General features: G+C 30.5%; 1 pseudogene; it reads left to right on the forward strand.

Moving 5' to 3' along the window:
• On the forward strand, positions 1–27,326 carry LOC142331250 (26S proteasome regulatory subunit 8-like; annotated as a pseudogene).
• Positions 27,327–27,913: the final 587 nt, after the last annotated feature.

Consider the following 27,913-nt stretch of genomic DNA (forward strand, 5'->3'; position numbering starts at 1 on the left):
AATTTTTAACTGCGTTCAATGTATAACTTGTGTGATTTATCCAATTTAGATGGCAGTGTATAAGAACTATTTTACGTTAGTGGACAGTGAAATAAGCAAAAATGACTCAAACTAATTTTGAGGTAAAAAGTTTTTGATTTATTTAACAAAATTAATTTAAATAAAAAAAAAAAATTATTATTCATAATTTCTTATTTTATGTTATTTGTCTGAAGGGGTTAGTAAATATAGTTCTGAAATGTAATGCAGAACATAACCTAATCAATATGAGAAGTTTTTTGTTTAGATATTTATTATATATGTTGCAGGTGTGATCCTGTTTTTTCCTGCCCTGATACCTGTTTCCTTCAAGTTCGATTCACATTTTTAAAGACTTTTTTGTATTTCTTTGAATGACTTTCGTGGTTTTATTTATATTTTTTATAATGCCGAAAAGAAAATGGAATGAAACGTTTGGTTTGGTACTGTTTGCTTATATGTTTTAATTTTTCCATAAATGTTAATAATTTATTAACGTATGTAATATGATTGTTAAAATTGTATTAATAATACAATTATGTTTTTTAATCTAGTACTAAAATACGCATTATTTGACGTGAGAATTCAGAATAGAAAAGACAAAATAAAAAAAATGTATGATAATGATTAGCATTTTTTTTTAAATATGCTGGTTTTAGCTTTGATCTTTCTAGAAAGTGGATTTAATTTCTGAAAGATATGCAATTTATATAATTACTTTGATAAACATCCCATATGTAAATGATAATACTGTAGCTCATTAATCTGCTAATTATTGTAATTAAAAAATTCATCATGTTATTGACAACAAAAAGATAGTAAAATTGAAAAACTATGGTAGTGCAGCACTTTTTTTATAGTTTATTAACATGATTGTAAAGACTTATGCCAAGATTATTGATTGCTGAATGCACATCCTCTTTCTAAATAATTACCTCCCTTTTACTTTGTAAAAAATGTATTACTGCTACTACAGTTTTGCTCTTCTATCACCTGTTACTTTGGTAAAACACAAATTTGTGCTTATGTCAACCACAAAGAAAAATATTTATGGATTGTTTTAACTTTTTTACGATGTTCTATTTCAATCACTTAATTACTGTTACTTATTTCTGTTTTTGGGTACTTATCAGTTATATCTGCTCGTCACGTACTATCGTTTAAAATCAAAGTTTTAATCAAACAGTTTCTTAGATGGCACCACTGAAACGCCGTACTGAAGTAAGAAAATAAGTATTCATTCATTATATTTATTATTTTATTTATCTATTTTCTTATTTCTATATAGTGTTTCAGTACGCCATCTAAGAACTAACTACAGTTTTACCCTGTTGGAACAAAATATTGTGGTGGGCAGATAACCGATACGTACCTGTTTTTGTATGGTGTAGTTGGAATTTTTTTTTTATTGTTACTTGTTTTGGGCCTTGTGTGTGGGGCTTAAGAATATGGTTTCATTGATGCAATTTCATTTTTGTTACAAGTGGTTATGGTTGTAGGGAGATACGGTCACCATAGATCCCGTATCAAAAATTTACTCAATGAGTAGAATAATTTTTTTTACTTGATTTAATCTCTTATTAGACTTAAAATTTTTGATTATTTTTGTGTGCTGTTTGACCCTAAACTAAGAGGATAAGGGAAAAGTTAACAGTTTTTGGGTCATGAAAATTCCCTATTGGTTTATTTCCTTTTAATTAGTAGTCGGCCGAGGCAGCAAATTCCCTTCACCAGTCAGAGTTATATATCTCTGCCAAAAATTTCTTTGCCAGGATTTTTATTTCATTCACTAGTGTTGTACCCCCTCCTTTTAATGCTTGCCTTTAAATGTTTACTAATTTATGAAACATTCTTACTCTATAAAAGCCTGTTAATTATAATTTTTTTCAATTATAGGTCCCCTCAAACTTAAGTTTTAAACTTGTTAATTGTCATTAAATTTTAAACTCATTAAAATGCTTATATATTTGCTTAGAATTTTATCTCATTTGTGTTTTATAATGGAATTTTCAAGCGTGAATTGTTATTTAAAAAATATAGTTAAAGTAAACTGTAATTAAGTATAAATTTATTTTGTTTTTAATTTAAAAATTATGTAAACAGCCGTAATAAGAAAGGGAGTCCGACAAGGATGTTCCCTATCTCTGTTACTTTTTAATCTTTACATGGAACTAGCAGTTAATGATGTTAAAGAACAATTTAGATTCGGAGTAACAGTACAAGGTGAAAAGATAAAACTGCTACGATTTGCTGATGATATAGTAATTCTAGCCGAGAGTAAAAAGGATTTAGAAGAAACAATGAACGCCATAGATGAAGTCCTACGCAAGAACTATCGCATGAAAATAAACAAGAACAAAACAAAAGTAATGAAATGTAGTAGCAATAACAAAGATGGACCGCTGAATGTGAAAATAGGAGGAGAAAAGATTACGGAGGTAGAAGAATTTTGTTATTTGGGAAGTAGAATTACTAAAGATGGACGAAGCAGGAGCGATATAAAATGCTGAATAGCATGTTTGGAGTGTCGCTTTATATGGAAGTGAAACTTGGACGATCGGAGTATCTGAGAAGAAAAGATTAGAAGCTTTTGAAATGTGGTGCTATAGGAGAATGTTAAAAATCAGATGGGTGGATAAAGTGACAAATGAAGAGGTATTGCGGCAAATAGATGAAGAAAGAAGCATTTGGAAAAATATAGTTAAAAGAAGAGACAGACTTATAGGCCACATATTAAGGCATCCTGGAATAGTCGCTTTAATATTGGAAGGACAGGTAGAAGGAAAAAATTGTGTAGGCAGGCCACGTTTGGAATATGTAAAACAAATTGTTAGGGATGTAGGATGTAGAGGGTATACTGAAATGAAACGACGAGAATAGTCATTGAACTAAGAGGGTAAATATTATTGTTTTATGGGCTGAGGTCAAGTACTTTTTTATAACACCTTATATTTTAAAAAATCTGGTTATAATTTCACTTTTCTATGTGAAATCATAATCAGAAATGCATCCATAATATTTTTTTTTTACATAAATACACATGTATAGGAAAAATTGACTAGTTTAAAATATTAAGTGCTGTGTTTTAACTATATTAAAGTGTATGCTACAGCTTATTTCACATTCTGTAAGTTATTGTTTGCTACTGGAAGATATTTACTCTTGATATCATGTTACCCAAAAAGAAATCCAGTACGGCAGAATTGCTGTAATGGATTTCTTTTGCAGTCGATTTAAAGAGCCTTAAAAAAGAGTCTATTACTTCATGTGGGGTTTACTTCTTTGGATTACTTTTTGTTTTAAACAAACTGGAAATTATGTTTAGGTTATACTTTTGTCAGGTTTTTGTCTTGAATACATATATCTTTGGAAAATGTCTTCAAGATTATATGAAATAAATTTTTGTGTCTGTTTTTGCTGAAAAAAAGCTAAATGGATGAAGAACATTTGCATGTGGTTTTAATTTGGTCTCTTTTTTCATTGTTTAACTTTTGGTCTGTTAACTTTTTAAAATAACTGCTACAAAAAGGAAGGGATTGTTTTTTTAATTTTTTTTATAAGCTATTGTTTATTAGATTAGAGAAAATTTGTATTATGTTAAGTGATATAATCATAATGGTTTTAAGTTTTTAAGTGACACAAGTTGGAGATAATATTGAATATAATATATGAATATGATAAAATATGAATATTGGAAGGACAGGTAGAAGGGAAAAATTGTGTAGGCAGGCCACATTTGGAATATGTAAAACAAATTGTTAGGGATGTAGGATGTAGAGGGTATACTGAAATGAAATGACTAGCACTAGATAGCGAATCTTGGAGAGCTGCATCAAACCAGTCAAATGACTGAAGACAAAAAAAAAGTGAGATAATTTCTTATGAACATGCCATTCTTAAGAATAACAAGTTTCCATGCAAGGCTTAATAGAGCAGGTGATAATTGGCTTTCTGTTATTTTCTTCACCGAGCCAAATATATTGTTGCATATCAAATTAACTAAAAAATGATATTCAGCCCTATACACCTTCACTCTGTTCATACGGCAGGGATTGACTGTAGTGTAGTATAATCATTGCTTTCAGAGAACGCGATTAGTTTTGGCCAAAATGAGAGAGTAAAAGGTTTGTTTTTTAAGTAGTTGATATATTAACAATTCTGTCAGATTAGCAGTTTTGTTTTCTTTGATATTTTCAATAGAAATTAAATTTACTTCAAATAAAGAATTTTATGGGAAAATATGTGAACGGTTGCTAAGAAAGTTTTACATTTGGATATAGATTACATTGTAATGAAATGTATATAGTTTTGTTTTATCAGTCTGTAGACAATGCTTTATGATTTAACATAATTGTTTTGGATATTTCTGTATAACTGTCAAATTTGATAATTTATTTTCCTATTATTTTGCTTTCATTGTTAATTGTATGTATATAAAATTTTTTTTAATAGGCATATTATTTGTTTTGTTATTAAACATTCTATACTGAAGATGTAATTCGATTAATAACTAGATTTATTTATCTATTTAAATAATTTCCATTATCTGTAATATATTGCATTATATTAATCTTAATATACAAAATAAATGTGGGGACTTTAGATTCCCATAAGGTAATTGCTTTAACAAAAAAAAAAAAGTGATTAACATTAGTTTAAATAATAAGCTTTGATGATATTTCAAAATGACCCAAATATAAGTGAGTGAAATAGTTTTCAAAACTAAAAAAAATTTAAATTTTATTACATATTTATAGATAAAGTAATCTCCATGGTTATTTTTGGTACTAATTGGTGTAATAGTAATAATAATAACATTATTAATCTAATTAAAATGTAGTGTAAATTTTTTTTTTTGTTATAGATTCAAAATTTTCAGTAAAATTTTATCTTCACATTATTATTTTGATTAGCTTGTATAAAAATGGGTGTTTGTATGACAAAATTAGATGAACATAAACACAGACAACAAAATAATAATAATAACAACAATAATAATAATAATAGTAATAATAATGAAAATAATAGTGACTGTGAAGATGATGAAAATTTGTATTTTGGTTACACCCTGTTAAATGAGTTACATGATTGGGTGTTTAAATCTGGTGCTCATCGTTGCACATTTTTGGTATTATTAAAAAATGTTTTAGTCTTTTGATGTTCTTAAAAATTATTAATTTTTAGATTGTACGTAAAAAATTTGAGATCACGTTTGAAATATTAAATAGGAATGATCAATTATCATCTGTAAGAGAATGGTTTATAATAATAGTAAAGCATGCTGATCAGTTCCGATGTTATCATAAAGGAAGTTTGTATTTGAACGAACATAAATTCTCACCTGGTGTTCTGCCTGGCGGTTGGTCCCTTACACAATCACTGTCTCCATTTTGTCTTTTGTTTTTTCTGATCGTATTTATTATCTTCATCCTTCTTTTCCATTCTACTATTCTTCCAGTCCTTTAATTCTTTTCATACTTCTGGAAATCTGAATGAGAAGCTATTTTAACTGTGGAACATTCAACGGAAGCGACGGCCATCATTCCATAATGAAGAGAATTATTGTTAGGATCTTTATTATAGTGATTTTCCATCATCTTCTGTTTTCTAATACCATCGGCTTATAGAAGAAGCTCCTTCACTTTTGAGGACAGTTTCTCACCCCCTGGACAATAGTGCTCTGTACGCACCACTGCTCATCCACCATCATAGAAGGTCGTCAACATTTGCAATGAAAGGAACTCCTTATACTGGGAGTAACTTGGTCCCTTCATTCTTACCATTTGTATATACAAGCAGTTGTTAATATATAAAATTGTTGTTCCCTCTACTATGGGGAAATGAAATCAAGATTTTATCCCAACTTTCTATCGATTACTTGATATATGCCTTAACTATTGTATTAATACTGTAATATAATTATTTTAAATTTTGTTTTGTTTTCATAGTAAATTATTGAATTTGAAAAAAATGATGTGTTACTTTTTGAAATTCTTATTTATTCATTTAAAATTTTATTTATGTAGATGGAAGTTGATGATAAACCTGGCAAAGGTGAAGGTTTTCGACCGTATTACATAACTAAAATAGAAGAATTACAACTAATTGTTGCTGAAAAAAGCCAAAATTTACGACGTCTTCAAGCACAGCGAAATGAACTTAATGCTAAAGGTATATACGTATTAACTCATTATTTTTTATTACTTTTTATGTGATAAATTTCTATTATTTTCTATTAAATTAAAATTATTTTTCTGTTATAATTATGAATATTTACTTTTGTATGTGTAATGAATAGATTGTTTGAAAAGATACATTTTTGTATCAATTGATATAAAAATGAGATTTTTATAGGAGTGAAGCTTGTTTTTATGTGTTTATTTATTTTGTTGAAATTTATCTTAAAAAAATGTATAGTTATTAGAGAATGTTGTAAATCGAACTATGTTAAAAAGAGAATTTAACCTTCACCTCAAGTTCAAGAGATAAAAATTATTTCAGGTGATTTAATAGAAATTTAGTAATTTAAATAGAGAGTTATAAGATAGACATTTTAAACTGTGTTACAATAATTGAATTTCTTTTTAAAATAATTTTTTATAGAAGTGTATTAATATAATTTTTTTAATAATGCATTTTGTATCTTGTGCCTTATATTTGTAGTTTGTGAGAGAAGCTGCTCCAAAATTGTGTTTATTACTTTTAAATATCTGTTCTTAAAAACTTCAAATTTTACACAAAAGTGAAACTAGTGGGATTTAATATGCGCTTCAATAATTCAGGTAATTCTAAAAATCGAATGAGATAAATTATTTTGTTTAATTTTTAAATGTAAGAACAAATTTCATACAAAAAAACATTTAAATATAATTTTACCTGGTTTTTTTAAATAACATGCTTCAGATACTGTCATTTTGATGTAGGCACTTTAATATGATACATAGTTTACCCATCACTCTGTATACCCACTTTTGAAACTACATAGTGTTTCAAAATGAATATCAAGGTTTTAAAGCTATGTAGCATTTTTCAAGTTTCACGTTCGTTGATCAATTATACATGAAACAAAAGAGCAACTCAGCAACAGTTTTAGCTATGCTAAAATTCATAAACTGTTTCCTTTACCTTCCACTTGAAAGCAATAATAGCAAAGATGGTGACCCTGTCCAATAGAAAGGATTGTGTGTTTTGCGATTTGCAAAGAATGGATCTGTAATTATGTTTTACGTGTGTTCCGTTTGAAGTTCTGTTGTGATCTTCCAGGTTACAATAACATTTATATGAGTATATGGTATAAACAGTTTGAAACCACTGGCTGTATTTGTAATCAAAACTGAATGTTTTACATGCCATTCTTTTTGTGGAAGCAAGTGAATCTGGAATGAACTTTATCGATACGCTAAAAATATGGCTCTTTTCTCAACTGCATACGAACCACAGAACTTTATTTGGCAACAAAATGGTGCACCTCCTCACTGGTATAATGCTATATGTGATTGGTTGAATGAAATTCTCCTTGACTGCTGGATTGGTCGCTTGTTTGGCGTGGCCAAACAAGATGGCAGGGCTTATTTGGTGTGGCCTCCACGTTCACCTGGTCTGACCCCATGAAATTTTTTTTTAGGGGTTTATAAAGGATAAAGTGTATGTGCCACTATTACTGACTGATCTACCTGACTTGAGACATAGGACTGAAGCACTTGTTGTATCAATTACTCCAGAGCTTATTTAAGTATGGAATGAACTCCTATCGGTTGGATGTGTGCTGGGTTGGATTGGTAAATTGGATTGGTGCTTACATTGATCACTTACAGGAAAGCCTGTTTGAGTTGCTCTCTCATTTAATTTATAATTTATCAGTGTAAGTAAAACTTAATAAATATTACATAACTTTAAAACTTTGATATTCATTTAGAAACACACAATATTTTTATGTTTTTCCTGTAGTCATTATTTCAACCCCAACATTTTTTTCCAAAAAAGTATAAGATATATATAAGGTTTCATATTCCACCAGAGGAAGAAAATGCATAGTGAAGGATAAGTGACCTGCATGATGTTCCTAAATTAAGAGATAATATGGTTAGGAAAAAATTCTGCAAAGTTGACTTGGAAACTCATACATATGACCATTAATTACAGTGAACAATTTTGTTGATGCAATTTTTTGATGAATTTTGTTAAGAATGGAGTGGTGGAAAATCTGAATTGATTTATACGATGATAATATTAATGATGATGATGTAGATCCTTTATATACAAAATACTAAAATATTACTAAATTATTTTTAAGTTTGTCAAAAAATGTATTTGTTTGTGTTATACTTACAAATGTGTACCTCCAGCTAATTTACCTGGTAAGGCCTACTTGTATGAATTCAGAGAAGAATTTCCAAACTTTTTCTCTTATGTTACCATCCCACTTTTAACCTTATTTGGACTGCCATCATGCTCATGCGACTGCAGTAAACTGTCCACATAGACTTATTGTCGCATAAACTCATTTTTAGAACTTTATCGTTAGAGTACTATTCACATGTTAATACGACTAACATAATTTTTTAACTAACGTGTACTGCACTCTATTGTCTCTAAAAAGAACTATTTGCACTATCAATAGGTTGCAGCTAACAGCTGGAAATAGAGAAAATATTGCAATATTTTCGAATCATGTTACTAGCATTCTAGAAGCGTATTAGCCTATATTGAGATACACGTGTTAATTTTTGTGTTTTATTTTGTGGATTTTTTTCATTTGAAATTAGAATTGGAGTTTCAGATTCAGTTTCTGTTTGTTGTTGATTACTATTATTAGAAGTTGGTGCAGTTTCATTACCAATAAACACACCGAACAAACTTCACTAACCTCACTTTCAGACATCTTTTTTGATCTTCAAAAGTATCACTAGAACATTCACTTTCACATTCATTACCTCATCTTTCATTTAGCAAAATTTCAATTATTTCAATCGTATTACATTAATTGCGTGTTGTAAACATAATGAAAAGAAATCTGGACACGAATGTAATGAATTTACCATGTTTACTAATAGAGTTTTTAACCTAGTCTGTGGATGAAGTAGGATTTACAGTATGTTAGTCCTGAAAAGTTTAACTGCTATTAATATAAGCAGTGGCTGAAGTGTAATGCACAGTTGCTCATAACTTGCAAATGAAAAGAGGTAGTCAAATGAAACAAATATGGAATAAAAATACACTTACTTAGGTTTATTTTTCCACTTAGCCACAATCTTATAGCTACACATATCACCTGATGATGAATCAGTTTTTTCATTCAGTCGATGAAAAGGGCTCTTTGGCAATCATTACTTCATCCACGAAATCTTCACTGTGTCCTTTAGTATCCTTAATGTAACTTTAATTATGGAAAGAACTGAAAATTGCAGGGCACCAATTCTGCTGAATATGGAGGCTGTAGAAGAGATTTAAATTTCATCTTCACAAAATTCTTGGTGGTGCATGTGATTTAGATGGCTGAGGATTATTTTTACAAAATTATCGGCCTCACGGATTGTCAGTCGTGACACATATGTCTCCTAAGATGTTTTAGTGTCTCTGCATCAAACAGAATTTACAGACAACCTGGTTCCCACCAGGTCTGTCAGGAATATGTGTTTAGAATCCCAGAACACTGTCAAGAGATTTTTTTTGAGGGTAGTGTTTTGATTTTTTTTATTATGAGAACCATAGTGCCTGTATTTCATGTTCTGCTGTTTTTCTTCTTACAGTTTTATCTCATACATTACTGAAAAGGAGTCATTTTCCCTTTTCACGATAACATTTCAGGATCTGTTTTCAAATATTCCTTTCCTTGTTGTTTGTTCTTTTCTTTGAAAATGCGTGGTCTCCATCACAAACAGATTTTATTGTAACCAATCTGGTTGATATGCCTATCCAAGTAGCTTTACTACCCATCGGGTTGGTCTAATGGTAAACTTGTCATTGCAAAACAGCTAATTTTGAAGTTGGGAGTTCTATGTTTCAAATCCTATTAAAGGCATTTACTTTTATGTATATTTGAATACTAGATTGTGGATACCGGTGTTCTTTGGTAGTTGGGTTTCAATTAACCACAAATTTCAGGAATGGTCCACCTGAGACTGTACAGGACTACACTTCATTTATATTCATACATATCATCCTCTGAAGTAATACCTTACTGTGGTTCTGGAGGCTAAACAGAAAAAGAGAAAAAAAAGTTGCATTAGCGTGTGATGTGACGAGTCATTTTAAATCTATTTATTCATCACCTTTTTTTGATCATCATTCACAGAATCCGGTCAATCAGTGTGATGTTCATTCACAGTACTCATTTTATTGGCTTCTGGTGATGCACAAAATGTTATTGCCCACCAAATTATAGTATTTCGATCAACACTTTATGTGTACAGAATAGTACAAGAGTAACACATTATGTATATCAATATTATGGTTCAATAATATTACCTGCAATTGAAAAAACCTGTCACTTCCAGGAAACATATACTGTAACAAAGGACTTAATGTTAAATATAGTAACTTAGTGGTTCTATTGCACTTACTCCAAGTTTTTTCATATTTTTTCTGTCTCAAGTGATAGCTACTCCAGTATGATAGCTATCACCAGCATTTGAAAAACCTCAGTCGGTTCCAGGAAACATAAACAAAGGACATATAAACAAATGTAGTAACTTACTGGTTCTATTACACTTTCACTTCTCATGTTTTTTCTCATTCTTATATGATAGCCACTCCATTTAACTTATTTTATAAATTTTAAATTAAATTAATTTTTGTTTCAGTACGTATGTTACGTGAAGAATTACAGTTGTTACAAGAGCAAGGATCTTATGTAGGCGAAGTCGTTAAACCGATGGATAAGAAAAAAGTTTTAGTTAAAGTACATCCAGAAGGTTAATTTGTTGTCGATCTCGATAAAAATATTGATATCAACGATGTTACACCTAATTCAAGAGTCGCATTACGAAATGAATCATATACTCTGCATAAAATATTACCGAACAAGGTCAGTATTTTTTTTATCGATTAACATTCAGCGTACGGTTTTGTAGATGAACAGTGAAAAATATTTCTTATGTGCAGTAGATTTTTAATGAAATTGAGTTTTACAACTTTGATGATATTAAGTTTGACATTAATGATTACATCAATCCCTTTTGTGTAGCATTTAGAATTATTCAGAATGAAAGCAGGAATATTTTCCACATACTTTAAAAATATACTGCAAACAGAATAGATTCTACTCTATTCTAAACACATTTAACTGAGTAATAAACTTTGTGGGTATATTTCAAGATGTGGCTAGTCTTGTTTCTTAAATAGGTGATGGTAGGTAATAATAGGTAAACAGGAAATGATTATTAACATATTCTATTGATTAACTAAAAATCCTAATTGAAAAATTTAACTAGAAATTAAAAAAAAAAAAATAGTTTCTTGATCCAAAATATTTATATTCTTTCACCAAAATTTCAAACAATAAAATATCATGTTTACTATTTTTGATATTTTAAAGTAGTTTTTGTGAAGAAGTATTTACACAAACCTTATAATGAGCTTGTACTTACACAGATTTAAACTATATATATATATATATATATATATATATATATATATATATATATACACAGGGTCATTCACGGGAACTGGATGTTTTTAAAATAATAATAAAAAATTGAATATTTACTTTAAAAAAGTTTTATTGGTACTGAAACACTTGTTAAATCAAAGCATTTGTTACTTACTCATGAACGAAAAATTATGTTCGGCAAGTGATGTCCATTTTGGGCAATACATTGTAGCTTTTCATGGTAATTGGCCTCAATGAATTGCGATCTTTAGGTCCTCCAATGTACGCAGTTTATTGCCGTACACACGCGATTTCAGAAACCCCCACAGAAAAAAATCACAACTACTCAAGTCGGGGGACCGAGGGGGCCAAGGAATGTCGCCAATTCTGGAAACGATCCGTCCCGGAAACAAGTTATGGAGAACGGCCATCGTCGCCCTCGCTGTGTGCGCTGTAGCTCCATCCTGCTGGAATAACACATTTTGAAAATCGATTCCCCGGTTTCGTAATTCGGGGATGAAAAACGTATTCAACATCGCAACGTAACAATCGGTTGTTACAGTTACGGCAGCGTCATTTTCTTCAAAAAAATACGGTCCAATAACACTGACCTTTCCTATTGCACACCAGACTGTCACCTTTGGGCTATGAAGTGGTCTCTCATGAAGCTGATGTTGGTTTCTTTCTGCCCGATACCGGCAATTCTGTTTGTTGACGAAGCCATTCAGATGAAAACGGGCTTCGTCACTCATTAACAATAAAAAATTTTCATTTTCTTCAAAAATGGTAAGCGTTTGTTGACAAAATTGTAATCGCTGTGTGAAATCTTGCTCTAACTGCTGCACAACGGCTATCTTGTAAGGATGGAAATGCAGGTCTGTGTGCAGAATTCGTCTTACCATAGTTGTGCTCATTTAAAGGGCTGCTGAATGTCTCTGAATAGAGCGGCATGGGCTTCTGATGATGGCTTCCCTTACTCGTTTGATGTTCTCCAGAGTGCTAGCAGTTCGTCGGGCACCCGGTGGCTTTTTCTTCAATATTGAACTGCTTGTTCGAAGGTTGTTTACCCGTCGCAATATTGTGTTACGAGAAGGGACACTTGCATTACAGTGGATATTAAACTGATGGCGGATATCTTGCTGAACAGCAGTTACGGATTCGTCATTTCGCACAAAACTGTCATACGCGTACAGGCGTTGGTCTAGCGTCCACGGCTCCATCTCAACGAATAAAATGTAAATGCTATGAACAAAGGAAACGTCAGACACCAGCCACGTAAAACTTTCCAATATCATACATGGCTCAGGAACAAGTAGCTGTCTGTTATATATAGACGTTTGCTGTACACAAAAATTTTAAATACAGTATTACGTTTGATTATTGTACGGAAAAAAACAACACTTTGAATAGAACTACAGTATTGCATATTTATTGAAATAAATTTTTTTAAAAATAAATAAATAAAATAGTTACTAATGAAACCAACTGTGTAAAATTTCAAGTTTTTTTTTAATCGTTTTTCTGAAAATAAAACTAATACTGTACTTCTATAATCAACCAATAAAATTACTGTACTATAAAACAATAAAATACGATATACACTACAAAAATATTAATCAAAATACATGTACAAAAAAATAATGTAAAAATCAAAATAAAACAAATATGAATACATACAATTTATTTATACGTAGATGGTTTAAAATAGCTGTCTATTTTAGTTTAAAGTAAGTCCTGGTACGTATTTTTTTCAAAAAGTGACTGCACTTTTGATATTAAAATAATGTCTTCTGATAATCTTTTTCATAAAAAATATTGCTTTAATTTTCTAACCTCTTCTCTAGCTTTGTTACACATGGTGGTAAATCCAGGTTCATCATCATTCATTTTGGAAGTAATCAATTCTTAGGCAGCAACAAGATCACGGATGTCAGTTGATAATGTCCTCTTTGTTGAGCATGTCATCAATATTGGCTAGTCTGTAGTTTCCAAATGGTTCAATAAGTTCTTGTAATTTACTTTGTTCCACACAATTTTTGTTTGTTTCAGTAAGATTTTCAATGTTAGAATTGAAGTTAGTTTGTGGAGGTTTAATACTGGCTTTTATGAAACAATTTCTCACTAACACGAATCCATAAAACTGCTTCCAGCTCCGCTAATGCTTTTAGAAAGCTCATCAGCATCCATGACTACATTCATTGTTGACAATAAGTCCTGTAACACCTTTTTTCTGTACTAAATTTTAAAGTTCTGATAGATCCCCTGATCAGGTGGTTGACGTTAAAAACCGTTCCATCATTATGTTCCTAGTCATCCAAGATTTTTTGAATATCGTTCAGTTTCCACTGAATTTATGTTTACGCCCTTAAAACATAATGGTTTTGCAGCTTTACCGATTTTTAAAGGTTTTTCAAATTCACCAGATATATTCACAGCCAACATAAAAGTTTGTCTTTCTTTTGATTTCTTTCCTACTGTACATTTTTCCTCTTTCAAACACTTTGTTTTACTGGATAAAGCCCAGAAAAGAAATCAGTCTCATCACAATTAAAAACGTTTCTTTCATTATAACTCGTGCATATTTCATTTAACTTTTTCTTCCACCCAGACACCAAATTCCTATCTAGAGCCCCAGCTTCACCACAAACATTTATTAATGAAACATTGTCTGATTCAGAATTTATCTAACAACCTCCGATGCTCTAAACTCATTGTAGCAGAGTTCTTTAGCAATTTTTAGGGCTATCTCACATATCAAAAGCAGTCGTAAGTCAAATTGTCAACCTGACATTTTTGGAAATGCACATTAGCTTAACTGATTTTCAGTTCAGACTTAGGATATCAAGTTTGCTTTTTAGATATCGCTTATCTTAGTTTTTCCAACATCAAAACGTTTAGCCATATCACGCACATGAGTTTTTTTTTATAGACATTTATAAGAGCTACTTTTTATTTTAATGTCAAGTGTTTACATTTTTGAGAGGTGTTAACTTGCACAGTAACATTGGTTGTAATGATTTTTATACAATACACAAAATTGAACGTACAGTAAATGTATGCATAGAAAATGTACTAAAATTAAAAAAATACAGTATAGTATACTGTAACAAAAATATTACACGTGTTTAATGTACACTAAATGTATGTACTTAATGTATACTTGCAATGTACAATACACTTTCAGTAACTGACGTTAAATCATGCTGGATGATGAATTGATTGAAATCATAACATCAGCTATATGGGAAGATCAGCTCAGTGGGAAACAATACAATTCACAATATGTAAACAAATTAGTCAAACTAAGTATAAAATGAAACAAGAGAAATTAACAATTTTTTAGTTCTGCTGTCTCTTTTTCAAAACTGAACAGTTTTTATAGGTAAATTCATTGTTCGTGTCTGTTATTGAGAAGTATTTTATCTACTAATACCACTATAAAAATACCGGGGAATTTAAAAGCGTCTGGTATTATGAGGAGTCCATTATTAGGAAGTTTCTTCAAATGTGTATATATATAAAACAAACCAACTAAAGCTATGAGATTACAGTCACGTGCAGTTTTAAATTAACTAATTATTATGATAGGCAATGTTAAACATTGACTGATACAATCAACTCTTAACTCACAGTTATCAAAGAGTGATATTGTGAAAAAATAATTGAGTATAATAGTTCCCAAAAAATTCATGAGATGACCCAAGTGACCAAAATGTAGAATTAAACTGTGAAATTTGATGTCGAAACAACATATGCCTCTTTTACCCACTTGGAAAAGAGCATCAATAAACTCTCTTGAAAGCTGTCTCTGCCTGCTCTTGTTAGTTAGTAATGAAAGTTATGCAATTCTCACATTGTAATAGTGTTGTGAGGGTCACTGTTTTGTTGTAACTCAAAAAACATTAAAAAAACTTTTTTTCAGGTTGATCCATTGGTCTCATTGATGATGGTAGAAAAAGTTCCGGATTCAACATATGAAATGGTCGGTGGTCTTGATAAACAGATTAAAGAAATCAAGGAGGTTATTGAGTTGCCAGTTAAACATCCAGAATTATTTGATGTGCTTGGTATTGCACAACCTAAAGGTGTATTATTATATGGTCCTCCTGGTACAGGTAACTAAATAATAAATATCATTATATTTTAGTTAATAGTACGTTTTATCTTTAGATTAATATGTGATATACAGGATGATTCAGGAGGAAAGGTGAATGATTTGTAAACTGATTCTAGAGCTTGAAGCGAGGAAAAAAGTTGATACAAACATTTGTTATCAAGTTACGACCAGCTATAAAAATTTTTCCCGGATTTCAGTTCCCCCCTCCCTATGGTGAAATGAGGTCATACTGAAATTTCTAAGATATTATATAAGGGGGTAAACTAGATGGTTTCTTATGGTTTTTGACCTGAAAAATTGAATAAAATAGGTCTCAAAACTGTATTTCCTGTAGTTTTCATGATCTCCAACATAAGATTAGAAAAATCTGGTGATGAAAAACAATTTTTTTTTTTTAGGTTTTAAATATAACAATACTAAATAACTTGATTCTCAAACATAATTAAACACAATCAAAATTATTATATTATGTCAGAAACTACTAACCACCTAACATTTATTATTAATGCGTTATGATAACATTGAGTAGTATTCATATTAATTTCGAAGCATTCAGTTAGTTTGCCAACCTAATTTTTCAAAGGTCTAAATTTATTGTATTAAAAACACAGCTGTTTATAATTTTTACTGATTCATAATGTTTTTCTGTTAAGTTTTATTCTGTTTTGATTTTAATGATAAAAGGTGATTTTTTTTTTGTTTTTCATAGACTTTATTACATCAGTTTTCTCAGAATTAAATCCTCTACAAGTTTTGATAATAAAATTTACAAAAGTTATTGTACTTCAAACCTTAAAAATGTGTTTTTGTCATCAAATTTTTCTGTTTTACTTTGGTTATCATGAAAACTACAGGAGATATATTAAGGATATGCAAGTTAATTAAGATTAATATAGGATATGTAAGATACAAGGTGTGATCAAAAAATACGGTGAATATTTTTTTATTAAAAAAAATAATAAGGTTACATAGAATTCAATTTAATCTCCTTCAAAGTACTGTCCTTGGCTAGCAATGCACTTATCCCAACGTTGACTCCATGACTGGAGGCACTTCTGGAAGGCGTCTTTCAGAAGGGCTTTCAGCTGCTCGGTCGTGGCCCTCTCAATGTCAGCAATGGTGTCAAAACGTTTTCCTTTAAGCACAGTTTTAATTTTTGGGACAGACAGGAACACTTTTTTCGGCCAAAAACTCGCGAATGAGAAGCGAGGTGTGACACGGCGCATTGTCGTGGTGAAGAAGGAAGCCATTGGTCCATTTTTCTGGTCACTTTCTTCGTATGTCGTTTCGCTTTGAACGCTTTTATGGATCTATGAGATGTTAAGGTCTTGCGATAGCTCACGAATAGTCATTCGCCTGTTTGAACGGACCATTGTTTCCACTTTTTGCACATTTTCAGCTGTTTTTGAGGTTACTGGAAGTCCCGCACACTGCTCGTCTTCAACAGACTCATTTCCGTTTTTAAATCGGTCATACCACTTGTACACATCTTACAGTTACCACATTATCGCCGTACACCGATTCTAACATTTCATGAGCTTCTTTGGCACTTTTGCAGCTTAATGTTAATGCGTTGTTCAAAATCCGTGTTGGCGACAGACACGATAAACACAACCTCACTCTAGCGGCTCTGGCAGCTGACTGGCAACCTCGAACGTATTACAACTTGTCCCTGCCTGTCTCAGTTGATCACGCTGTTGGACAAATTACAGCATATGGATATAGCGTCGGCAGTTGCCGCTATAAAAATTCATTTACCGTATTTTTTATCACACCTCGTATATTAAGGATCTTTTTTTTATTTTTCAGATCAGAAAACATTAGAAATCATAAAGTTTATCCTTATATAATGCCTTAAAAATTTCAGTATGAACTCATTTCACCAGGAGAACTGAAATCTGGGCAAAATTTTTTGCTAGTCATTACTTGATGAAGCATTTTCGAACATACATTTGTATGGACGTTTTTCCTTATTACAAGCTCTGCAATCAGCATCCAAATTAATTATTTCCCTTTCCTTCATAATCACTCTATATATACTCTATATACTCTGGTATTCCCGATAAGATTTCTATTGTACATATTAAAAATCATTGTCCTAGTAAAAATTGTCTTGATTAGAGGAAACTCTTCTGCAGATTGATTGTCCCCTTTCTTTACCATCTTCCTATTCTTCTTTTTTAGCTCTTCTTCCTTGGACAGATAGTTTTATTAATCACCTGTCTGAGATAGGAGATAATGAATTGTAATCGGGTCATATAGCCTCATTGAGGAATAGAAATAAATGTAAATGATATAAAAATATGAAATGTATAATTGCCATTATAAAGTATATAGTAGCCGCTATTAAATAATAGAAAAGTCTACGTAATTATTTCAACTTATTTTATATTTAAATATGATTTGGCCATTAAGCACCACTGAATATTAATTAAAAAAGCAGATTATATTGTTTTAAAAATTTTTCTAAAATAGTTTTTGTTATTGAATATATCAGTCACTTATTACTTTCCTAGCTACACCGGCCTCCGTGGCTCAAGTGAAAACATCTCAGCCTTTCATATGGCAGTCCCAGGTTTGAATCCCGGTCAGACACTTTCACACGCTACAAAATTGTCATTTCATCTCATCCTCTGAAGCGATACCTAATGGAGGTACCGGAGGCTAAAAAAAAAATTACTCTTGCATCTGTAGCTATATGTTGTGTTACTGTAGAGCAGCTAATTAATAAGCTAATAAGCAGCTAAAAAATAATGGGAAAGTATGTCGATAAAGTTAAAAAAGTATGTAAAGAAGTTTTTAACTTTTGTGCCTTAAGGAGATATTAAAAGATTGTTTTAACAAAAAAAAATGTAGATTTAAATAAATTGTAAATAATCTCAGAAAAAAATTTATTCCAGTGCTCTCAAATCTAAAAAATCTATTTTTGCCAAAAGAATGTTTGTGCTTATGCATGAATGTTGTCCTGTATTTGATCTTATAGCTCTGGACTATGTCGATCATTTTTCTTCAAATTTGGTAGACAGGTTCCAAAAATTTTTCTAAATTTAGAAAAAGGGGTGGGGATGTTTGGCCAAAATAAAATTTCAAATCTCTATTATTGGGCACTTAGAGAAAATATTTTCTTAGAACAGTTTTTTATTGAATCAGAAATAACCAAAGATTTCTTAGTATTTTCACTCCTTCCCAAAAAATGACTTTATACATTTTAATTTTTTTATCTATATCTATATCTTGCTTCAAAAAAGGAGTTAATGACTGATTTTGTGTATATATTTTCTTCATCAATAGGTCTTCAGACTACTACTTTAAATATTACTTCTATCTGTTTTGTCTCCAGAACCACCATAACGTATTACTTCAGAGGATGAATGGGGATGATATGTATGAACGTAAATGAAGTGCAGTCTTGTACAGTCTCAGGTCGACCATTCCTGCTTAATTGAAACCCAACCACCAAAGAACAGCAGTATCCACAATCTAGTATTCAAATCCGTATAAAAGTAACTGCTTTTACTAGGATTTGAACCTTAAAACTCTCGACTTCGAAATCAGCTGATTTAAATAGGTCTTCAGACTACTATTTAAATATTTTTTACTCATTCCACTTAAGTGGTCTGAAGTAACAAATGTTTAATTTAAAAAAAAAAATTAAGGTTTATTTTAAATTAAAATTTTTCTTGATAGACTTTACTCTTTAGTATTTCCTGAAAAAAAAATTGGGCAAAAATTTTTACTCTCCTCTTAGAATATTACAACTTCATCTATTTAGAACTACGATTCTACCATTGAATTTTTTAAATTTATTTTCACTACTTAAGGCTTTTCTGTCAAATTTATTTTACCTGAATGGTTCCCTTTGAGTATAGGAGCCCCAAAGTGAAAGAAAAAGCTTTTTCACAATTTCAAATTTTAATATTTAAAATGTATTTTGTTAAACAGCTATGTTACTAAAATAACTTAATATCTCTCCCCTGACTGATGGGGAGCTACCAAATTAAAAATAAAAATGAACAGTTTATTTTTTTAATTTTATTATAATTTATTTAAAGTCAATTTAGCGAATATTTTAATCATTAAAAAGTCTCGTGATGCATGAGTTCCCAAATTTTTATATAAGGCAAAAACATATTTTTTGAAAGTGTAGTTCTAATTTATTAATATTAAAAATTTTTGTTATCCCATTATTTTATTGAGCTTCTTGGTTTCAGTAATTAAAATTTGAAGATTTACATATAATCAAAGAATAATTTTTTATTTATCGAGTATAGAAGTAATCAGTATTTTGTAATTATTATTTTGTGTTTCATAAAATTAGAAATAAACATTTTTTTCATAAAAATTTGTAAAAAAAGATTCATAATATTGGTTATTGTTTTTCAATAAAAAAGAATTATTCTATCAGAAAGATACAACAAATAGAGCTTAAAATGATCGAATTGAAAAAATGAATTTAATAACTTGACCGACATAGCCCAGGAACATTATGCGATTTATTGCTGGCATTTTTAAAAATAAGAATCATTTTATTATAAACTGATGACTATTGTAACTCAAAATCTTTCCTTTTTTACTATGAAAAAACCTTAAAATAATCTTTCAGTATTATAATCTCCGTTGAGATTAAGTATTTTTGAGATTAGGACAGAAAGCTTGACGATTTCCAAGCTGAAACATTTGAACACGTCTTCCCAAATCAGCGGATTTGGAAGTCGAGAGTTCCAGTGTTCAAATCCTAGTAAAGCCAGTTATTTTTACACGGATTTGAATACTAGATCATGGATACCGGTGTTCTTTGGTGGTTGGGTTTCAATTAACCATACATCTCAGGAATGGTCGAACTGAGAATGTACAAGACTACACTTCATTTACACTCATACATATCATCCTCTGAAAAATTATCTTAGCGGTAGTTAGCAGAGGCTAAACAGGAAAAAGAAACAAGAAAGAAGCTGAAAAATTTGATAAATGTCACTATGAGTATTTATGTGTTTTCCATTTAAAAATGATTTTTATTTCAAGAAAAGATGAAATCACATTGCACCTCAAAGGATTGTCACTTGTCAAAACATTTGCAGTTTTTCTGGTGTACTTCAAATAATGTGAGGATCTAGCATCTCCTTAGTAAGCAAGCTATACCTTTAACAGTTGTGTTTATCAAAATGGAAAGATTTAGGGAAAATTCATCAGTTTCTTCAAATATGTATCCTGTATTATTAAATATTTTTTTCTAATGTATATATCGACAACAGTTTTCAACTCTTTGGTAATGATAGCCGAGTATTAAATCTTGTTTCATCATGAACAGTTTATCCATACATTTTACTTTGTTTATCATGCTTTTGGTTTTGCATTTAAAAAACAAGTCATCGATCATGTCTTGCAATCTGTAGGATTGATGATCAGTTGACATATTTAATAAATTCTACTGAATAATATTGTCTAATGCATCTAAGTTGTAATTAAATGACTATTGGATGTAATTTTAAGACATTTTAATCGCAAGTTTACATTCCTAAGTGTCAGCTTTTGTTAATGTATGTAAACCGTTCTTATTTTAAAAATGATTCTTGTGTGTGTTATGAATATATTTTTTTTTCCCGTATTTATTTGTTTATGCATTTATATAGGTAAAACTTTATTAGCAAAAGCTGTTGCACATCATACTGAGTGTACATTTATCAGAGTTTATGGTTCTGAATTAGTACAAAAATTTATTGGAGAGGGTTCACGTATGGTCAGAGAATTATTCGTAATGGCAAGGTAAGCTATTATATAATGTTATTCTTATTATAAGGCATGTTGTTAAACTAAGGTCTCCTGAGATAAAAAACAAAACTGAAAAATATGAAGAAACGTACTTATAAGAACTACATTTATTTATTACTTTTCTATATAGCCGCCTTTAATTTCAATATATTTTCTGATTTGTTGTATACAGCCTGGCATTATGATGCAAAATTTTTTTCATTATTCTTTGTACTTGTTAATCTCAACAGACCGTTCAGAATACTCAGCACCATTTATGCTCATTTGGCCAACTTAAAAATAATTAACCGCTTATAACCTGTTGTAGTCAACAAACCCAACCAGCATAATATTTACTTGTTTTGCTTTATTTTGTGAAGTGGCTTTCTCTTTCAGAAAGTAATGTTTGATCACATAAAATTCTTTGTTGTTTATTTTTCACAAATCGCATTATTTAATCAAATTAAATGACTGCTAAGTTACGAATGTATCTTACTGAAACTTTATGTATACTCATAACAGAGATGAAGAAAACTATGAAAGACCTTACTGATGACTATGAAAAGCACCATCTGGTGACTCTGCACGAACTTATACCCGTTGTGTATAAAATGAAAAGTTTTGTTAAAAGAAAATCGTTCAATTTGATGAAGTGTCAAATATTTATATTGCTCTTAATGAATATTTTACCCGTTTTTCTATCTTTGAGCAGTTTTATGTCGAGTAGGCATTTCTAATGATAAAACAATCATATTTATAGTAATGCAGAAATAACATTTATGGTGCTGTGCTATTAAATGATAATATATTTTACTTAGAATGTTAACCGTCAATTCTCTATTTTCTTCTTCTTTTTCATGGTGTTTTATGCCCATCTTGGTTTGATTTTTTTTTTTCTTTTCAGTACAATGCTTCAACAATCCCTTATCATTATTTACTGCCATTATATACAGTCTCTTTGGAAATAAAATTATTATTTAAGTATTAAAGTGTTGTGCAGAATTGCTTTGTAATGAAAGGAAACATGTTACTTAGATAAATATGCCTTGTGTATGTAAATGAGAAGGTATAAAAGGATTAATTAAAACCTATTTGAATGTGACCACATGTCTAATGATTGCATTCCCTCAACGCCATAGTTGTTAATTTAAAAATTTATTAATTCTTTTTTTTTGTTATTTATCAAATAGAGAACATGCACCATATATTATCTTTATGGATGAAATAGATTCGATCGGTTCATCGAGAATTGAGTCTGTTAGCGGAAGCGATTCTGAAGTTCAGCGTACTATGTTGGAATTGTTGAATCAGTTGGATGGTTTCGAAGCGACTAAGAATATTAAGGTATAAAAATAATGCTATTTTTAATTTTATTAGTTAAAAGAGTGTTGATGTGATTTGTAATTTACGAAGCTTTCAGTTATCTGTGACAGAGTGGTGGTGTCTCATTCTTTTATCCTGAAGGTCCTGGGTTTTGATCAGGCATGACATTTTTCACGTGCTACAAAACTTTCATTCCACATTTCCATGCATAAGTTTTTGAGATATGATAAATTTTTTCTTAACCCCCAAAAAATTATAATTTATTTAATTATCCTGGACTCGTGATTTATTATCGTTGTATATAATATTCTTTGTATCTTTGATAATATTTATAAAAAACAAAATTTAAAATCTAAACGTAGAAACCTACAAATAAATCACACAGCGTTAATAATATCTATATAAAATACTCTTACACTAATAGTATTATTGAAAATTTAATTAATGTCTATAATGATGAAAAATATAAAACCCAAAATTTTATATATATGTTTATATGTAACAGTACAGAGAAATAAAATGAATTTTAAGATAATTATTTCAAAAAAATAATTATGTGTATAAGGTCTGTTCAGAGAATAACCGAACATTTTTAATTACATGCCACATGCCAACAGAGATATTTATTGAGATACGGTTGGCAGCACTGTGTTCTCCATAACCTTATGCTCTGTAACCACATGTTCTTAGATTGTTGATATCTTGTTTAGTTTTTTGTTATTGTTATTTGAGTGCATCATGTTGAAGTGCTAGTAGCAATTTTTATAATGTGCGATTTTCAGGAACAACATAAAATTTTGCGTGAACTGGAGAAAACTTTTACAGAAATGATTCAACTTTTGAAACAAGCTTATGAGATTCTTTGTCATATGCGATGTTATGGATGGTTTTTAATGGTTTAAAAGTGGTCGTCAATCGATTGACTATGACTCTTGACCAGGAAGGCTCTCTACTTCAACTGCATCGTATCATGCCGTGACATTTTAACTGAAAAATTGAGCGTGCATCTAGTCGCAGCAAAGTTTGTTCCTTGTTTGTTGACCGAACAGCAGAAAGAACATCGAGTGGATGTTTGTCGGCAACTTCTTGAACAAGCCGATGACAATGAAACATTCATGCAAAGGATCGATCATAATGGGAAACGATAGCTGGGTTTAAGACTACAACATTGAGAGACAAAGTTCAGTCATCAAAAAATCCCGCATTACAAAAATCACTAACACTTGCACTCAAATAACAATAACACAAAAACTAAACGAGATATTAACAATCGGAGAAAATGTGGTCACAGAATATGTGGTACAGAGTAGTTATAGAGTTCTTTAGGACTGTCTTGGTGTTTTTTATAAGATAAGTTGTGGAATATTGGAGATTTAGAATTTACAACTTAATTAGGTCTAAAAATAACAGGAAATAATTTGATGTTGAATTATATTTTTTGTAATTTTTTCAGGTTATAATGGCTACAAATCGTATCGACATATTAGATCCAGCTTTGTTGCGACCAGGTCGTATTGATCGTAAAATAGAATTTCCTCCACCAAATGAAGAAGCTCGTCTTGATATTTTGCGTATTCACTCTCGCAAAATGAATTTAACACGTGGTATCAATTTACGTAAAATTGCTGAACTAATGCCTGGCGCATCTGGTGCTGAAGTTAAGGTATGTTTAGTTTTTGTTTTTTTTCAGGATTTATTAAAACAGGCAATTGTTAGAACATATTTTCAAAATATCAATTGTTTATCCATAATGTAAAAGTTACTTTCACTGTGGTTTTTTTTAAAATTTTATATAGTGAAGTAACTTTCATTTCCCACTACTGCTGGTGGAGTGCTAATAGTACATGTTATGGAGTTGGGATCCCATTTTGTAGCAGATGTCTTGCCATTTCAGTTAACGTATTTTAAAAATGGTGTGTTATAGTTACAAAACTTGAGAAGTTTTGTCAGACTTCAAAAAGTGTATTGTCATGATGCTAAAGAAAGCAGGAGAAGATAAATGTGAAGAATAGGACAATTAGCTTGACTACTCGTGCATCAAAAATGTTAACTAGAATTGTAGTTATGGAAAAGAGAAATGTTTGAAGTGGAGAAGTGTTTCTAACACTTCTCCATTCTCCTGTCAATTCTTCAGTAAGAATTGTAGTTAACACTTTTGATGCATGAGTAGTTAAGCTAAGAAGACCAATTTGGTTTCAGAAAAAGTATAGGGACAAGGGAAGTAACTTTAGCATTCAGATTAATAGTAGAAGGAAGATTAAAGAATAAAAAACCGATATAGATGGCATTTATTGACTTAGAAAAGGCATTTGATAACATAGACTGGAATAAAATGTTAAGCATTTTAAAAAATGTAGGGTTCAAGTATAGAGATACAAGAACAATCACTAACATTTACAGGAACCAAACTGCAACAGTAATTATCAAAGAGCATAAGAAAGAAGCAATAATAAAAAAGGGAGTCAGACAAGAATGTTCCTTACCACCGTTAATTTTAAATATTTACATAAAACTAGCAGTTAATGGTGTTAAGGAACAGTTTAGATCTGGAGTAACAGTGAAAGGTGAAAAGATAAAAATGCTACGATTTGCTGATGATATAGTAATGCTAGCCGAGATTTGTTTATGCCAGAACAAAACAAAAGTAGTGAAATGTAGTAGAAATAAAGTAGATGGACTGCTGAATATAAAAATAGGATGAGTAAAGACTATGGAAGTAAAACAGTTTTGTTATTTGTGAAGTAGAATTACTAAAGATGGATGAAGCAGGAGTGATATAAAATGCTGAATAGTACAGGTGAAATAAGCTTTCAGTCAGAAATATAATTTGTTTACATAAAAAATTAATTTAAACATCAAGAAAGCATTTTTTTGAAATGTGGTGCTATAGAGAACATTAAAAATCAGATGGGTGGATAAAGTGACAAATGAAGAGCTTTTGCGGCAAATCAATGAAGAAAGTGCATTTGGAAAAATATAGCTAAAAGAAGAGACAGACTTATAAGGCCACATCTTAAGGCATCCTGAAATAGTCACTTTGATATTGGAGGGACAGGTAGATGGGAAAAATTGTGCAGGCAGGCAACATTTGGAATATGTGTCAGGGATGTAGGATGTAGGGGGGTATACCAAAATGAAATGACTGGCACTAGTTAAGGAATGAAACAAACAAGGTTGAATCAAACCAGTCAAATGGCTTAAGACAAAAAAAAAAATTTAAATGTTGATTCTGTTATCAACGTAGTGATTATTACATGTCACGGAACTCAATAAGAAGATAATTCAATTATGGGTATCCAATTTTAAAGCTATCTGTTCAGCTTTGAAGAAGAAACCTCCAGGTAGGCCATGAAGTGTTCAAACACCCAAAAATATTGAAGCAGTTATTCAATCTCCAGCTCTTAAACACGCTGCTTCGTTAACAAATTTCTGATCATACTATAAGTAGAATTTACAATTTCATGTTTACAAAAAGATGATCATGCAGCATTTAAATGAATACGGCTGGATTAACCGTAATGCTTCTTGCCAGATATTCTGGAAAATGTTCCAGTGAACTCAATTGTGCTGTTGTCACCTATTTTCATTTATTGGGTTGTGTTAAACAATTCTTTCGATTCTGTGCTGTGAGTTGTCTAACTTCATTTTACATTTGTATAATTCATAACACAAGACCTCACGATAAATTAGCTCGATTTAAACTCTGCGAGATTGAAACCTCTTCAAAACAGAATTCTTACTCGGTCCTGTCAGATTCAGTTTTGGGGGGGGGGGGGGAGGTTTTACTATGTGTATTTTACATATACAGAAAAAATATATATAAATACAAAATATATGTAAATTTTTTTTATTTTACGTATTCATCAAAATTTATGTAGATTTTTTTCATTCATTCAAGTTACTAAACATATTAACATAAAAATCCTAAACATACATTCAACACATTTATACCTAATTCTATATGATCCTAAACATAATTGATTAAGTAATCCTATATTTGTAGGTAATATATAAAATTGGATTTTTCTGTATTTATTTTTGTGATACTCTTCTCCCACAAAAAAAATATATGTATTACTCTAATTGAACTTTGTTTAATTTTGTATATTTTTGTTATTAATAGGGTGTATGTACTGAAGCTGGTATGTATGCGTTACAAGAACGTAGAGTGCATGTAACTCAAGAAGATTTTGAAATGGCAGTAGCTAAAGTAATACAGAAGGATTCAGAAAAAAATATGTCAATAAAAAAACTTTGGAAATAATTTTTTATTATTGTTATTTTTGTTTTATTATTAAATTTTTTAATGTATAATTTAAATAATAAATAGATTAAACTGGATAATTTGTGTATTAAATCAGTGTGTATGTATATATACACACAAACACTTTCATACAAATATACAGATGATTTATTTGATTTAAATTACGTAAGAAGGTTATACATTATTATTATTTGAGTAATGTAATTGTTATAAAAATTGTAATCGATTACTTTAATATTACATTAAGAATAAAATGTTTATGTGAATGATTTTGATAAGTTTTCTACCAGTTCTCTTTATGGAGGTAGAGTAAAGATCCTGGTTCCCAAGATAGGCATTTAATAACCTGACTGATAGCTAAAGTTCAGGGTGAACATAAATTATTCAGCGCATTTTAGGTGGTTAATAAAAATAAACAGAGCAGTGTGTATTGCGCATTGATTTTATCAAACATTAGTATAGGTACTAGAGTTAATAAATGAGTTACCTTGAATGAACACGCCGGCATGATAACAACAGGGGGGATCATCAGTTGAGCATTGTCTACCGTTCAGGAGAAAAGTAATGTGCGTACTATGGTATCATGAAAACAGATGTTTTGAATTCGTTTTAGTTTAGGATACAGCTGGGATCCTCCTTAAAAAGGTAAAATGTTACTGGTACACAAAAAGGTGCTGGCAGACCTCCCGTCTCCAAGGGAGTTGTAGATCGATTAAGAGAAGCTTGGGTAAATCAACTCTTAGTGTGAATTTAGAACCGGGAATAGCATGACCGCTGTCAATCTGAAGGTTCTATATAATCACCTAAAACTTCAAGCATACAAAATTCAGTCAGTGCATGCAATTGAAGATTA

Source organism: Lycorma delicatula, chromosome 10 (assembly GCF_047948215.1).
Source record: "Lycorma delicatula isolate Av1 chromosome 10, ASM4794821v1, whole genome shotgun sequence".
NCBI classification, from domain to species: Eukaryota; Metazoa; Arthropoda; class Insecta; order Hemiptera; family Fulgoridae; genus Lycorma; species Lycorma delicatula.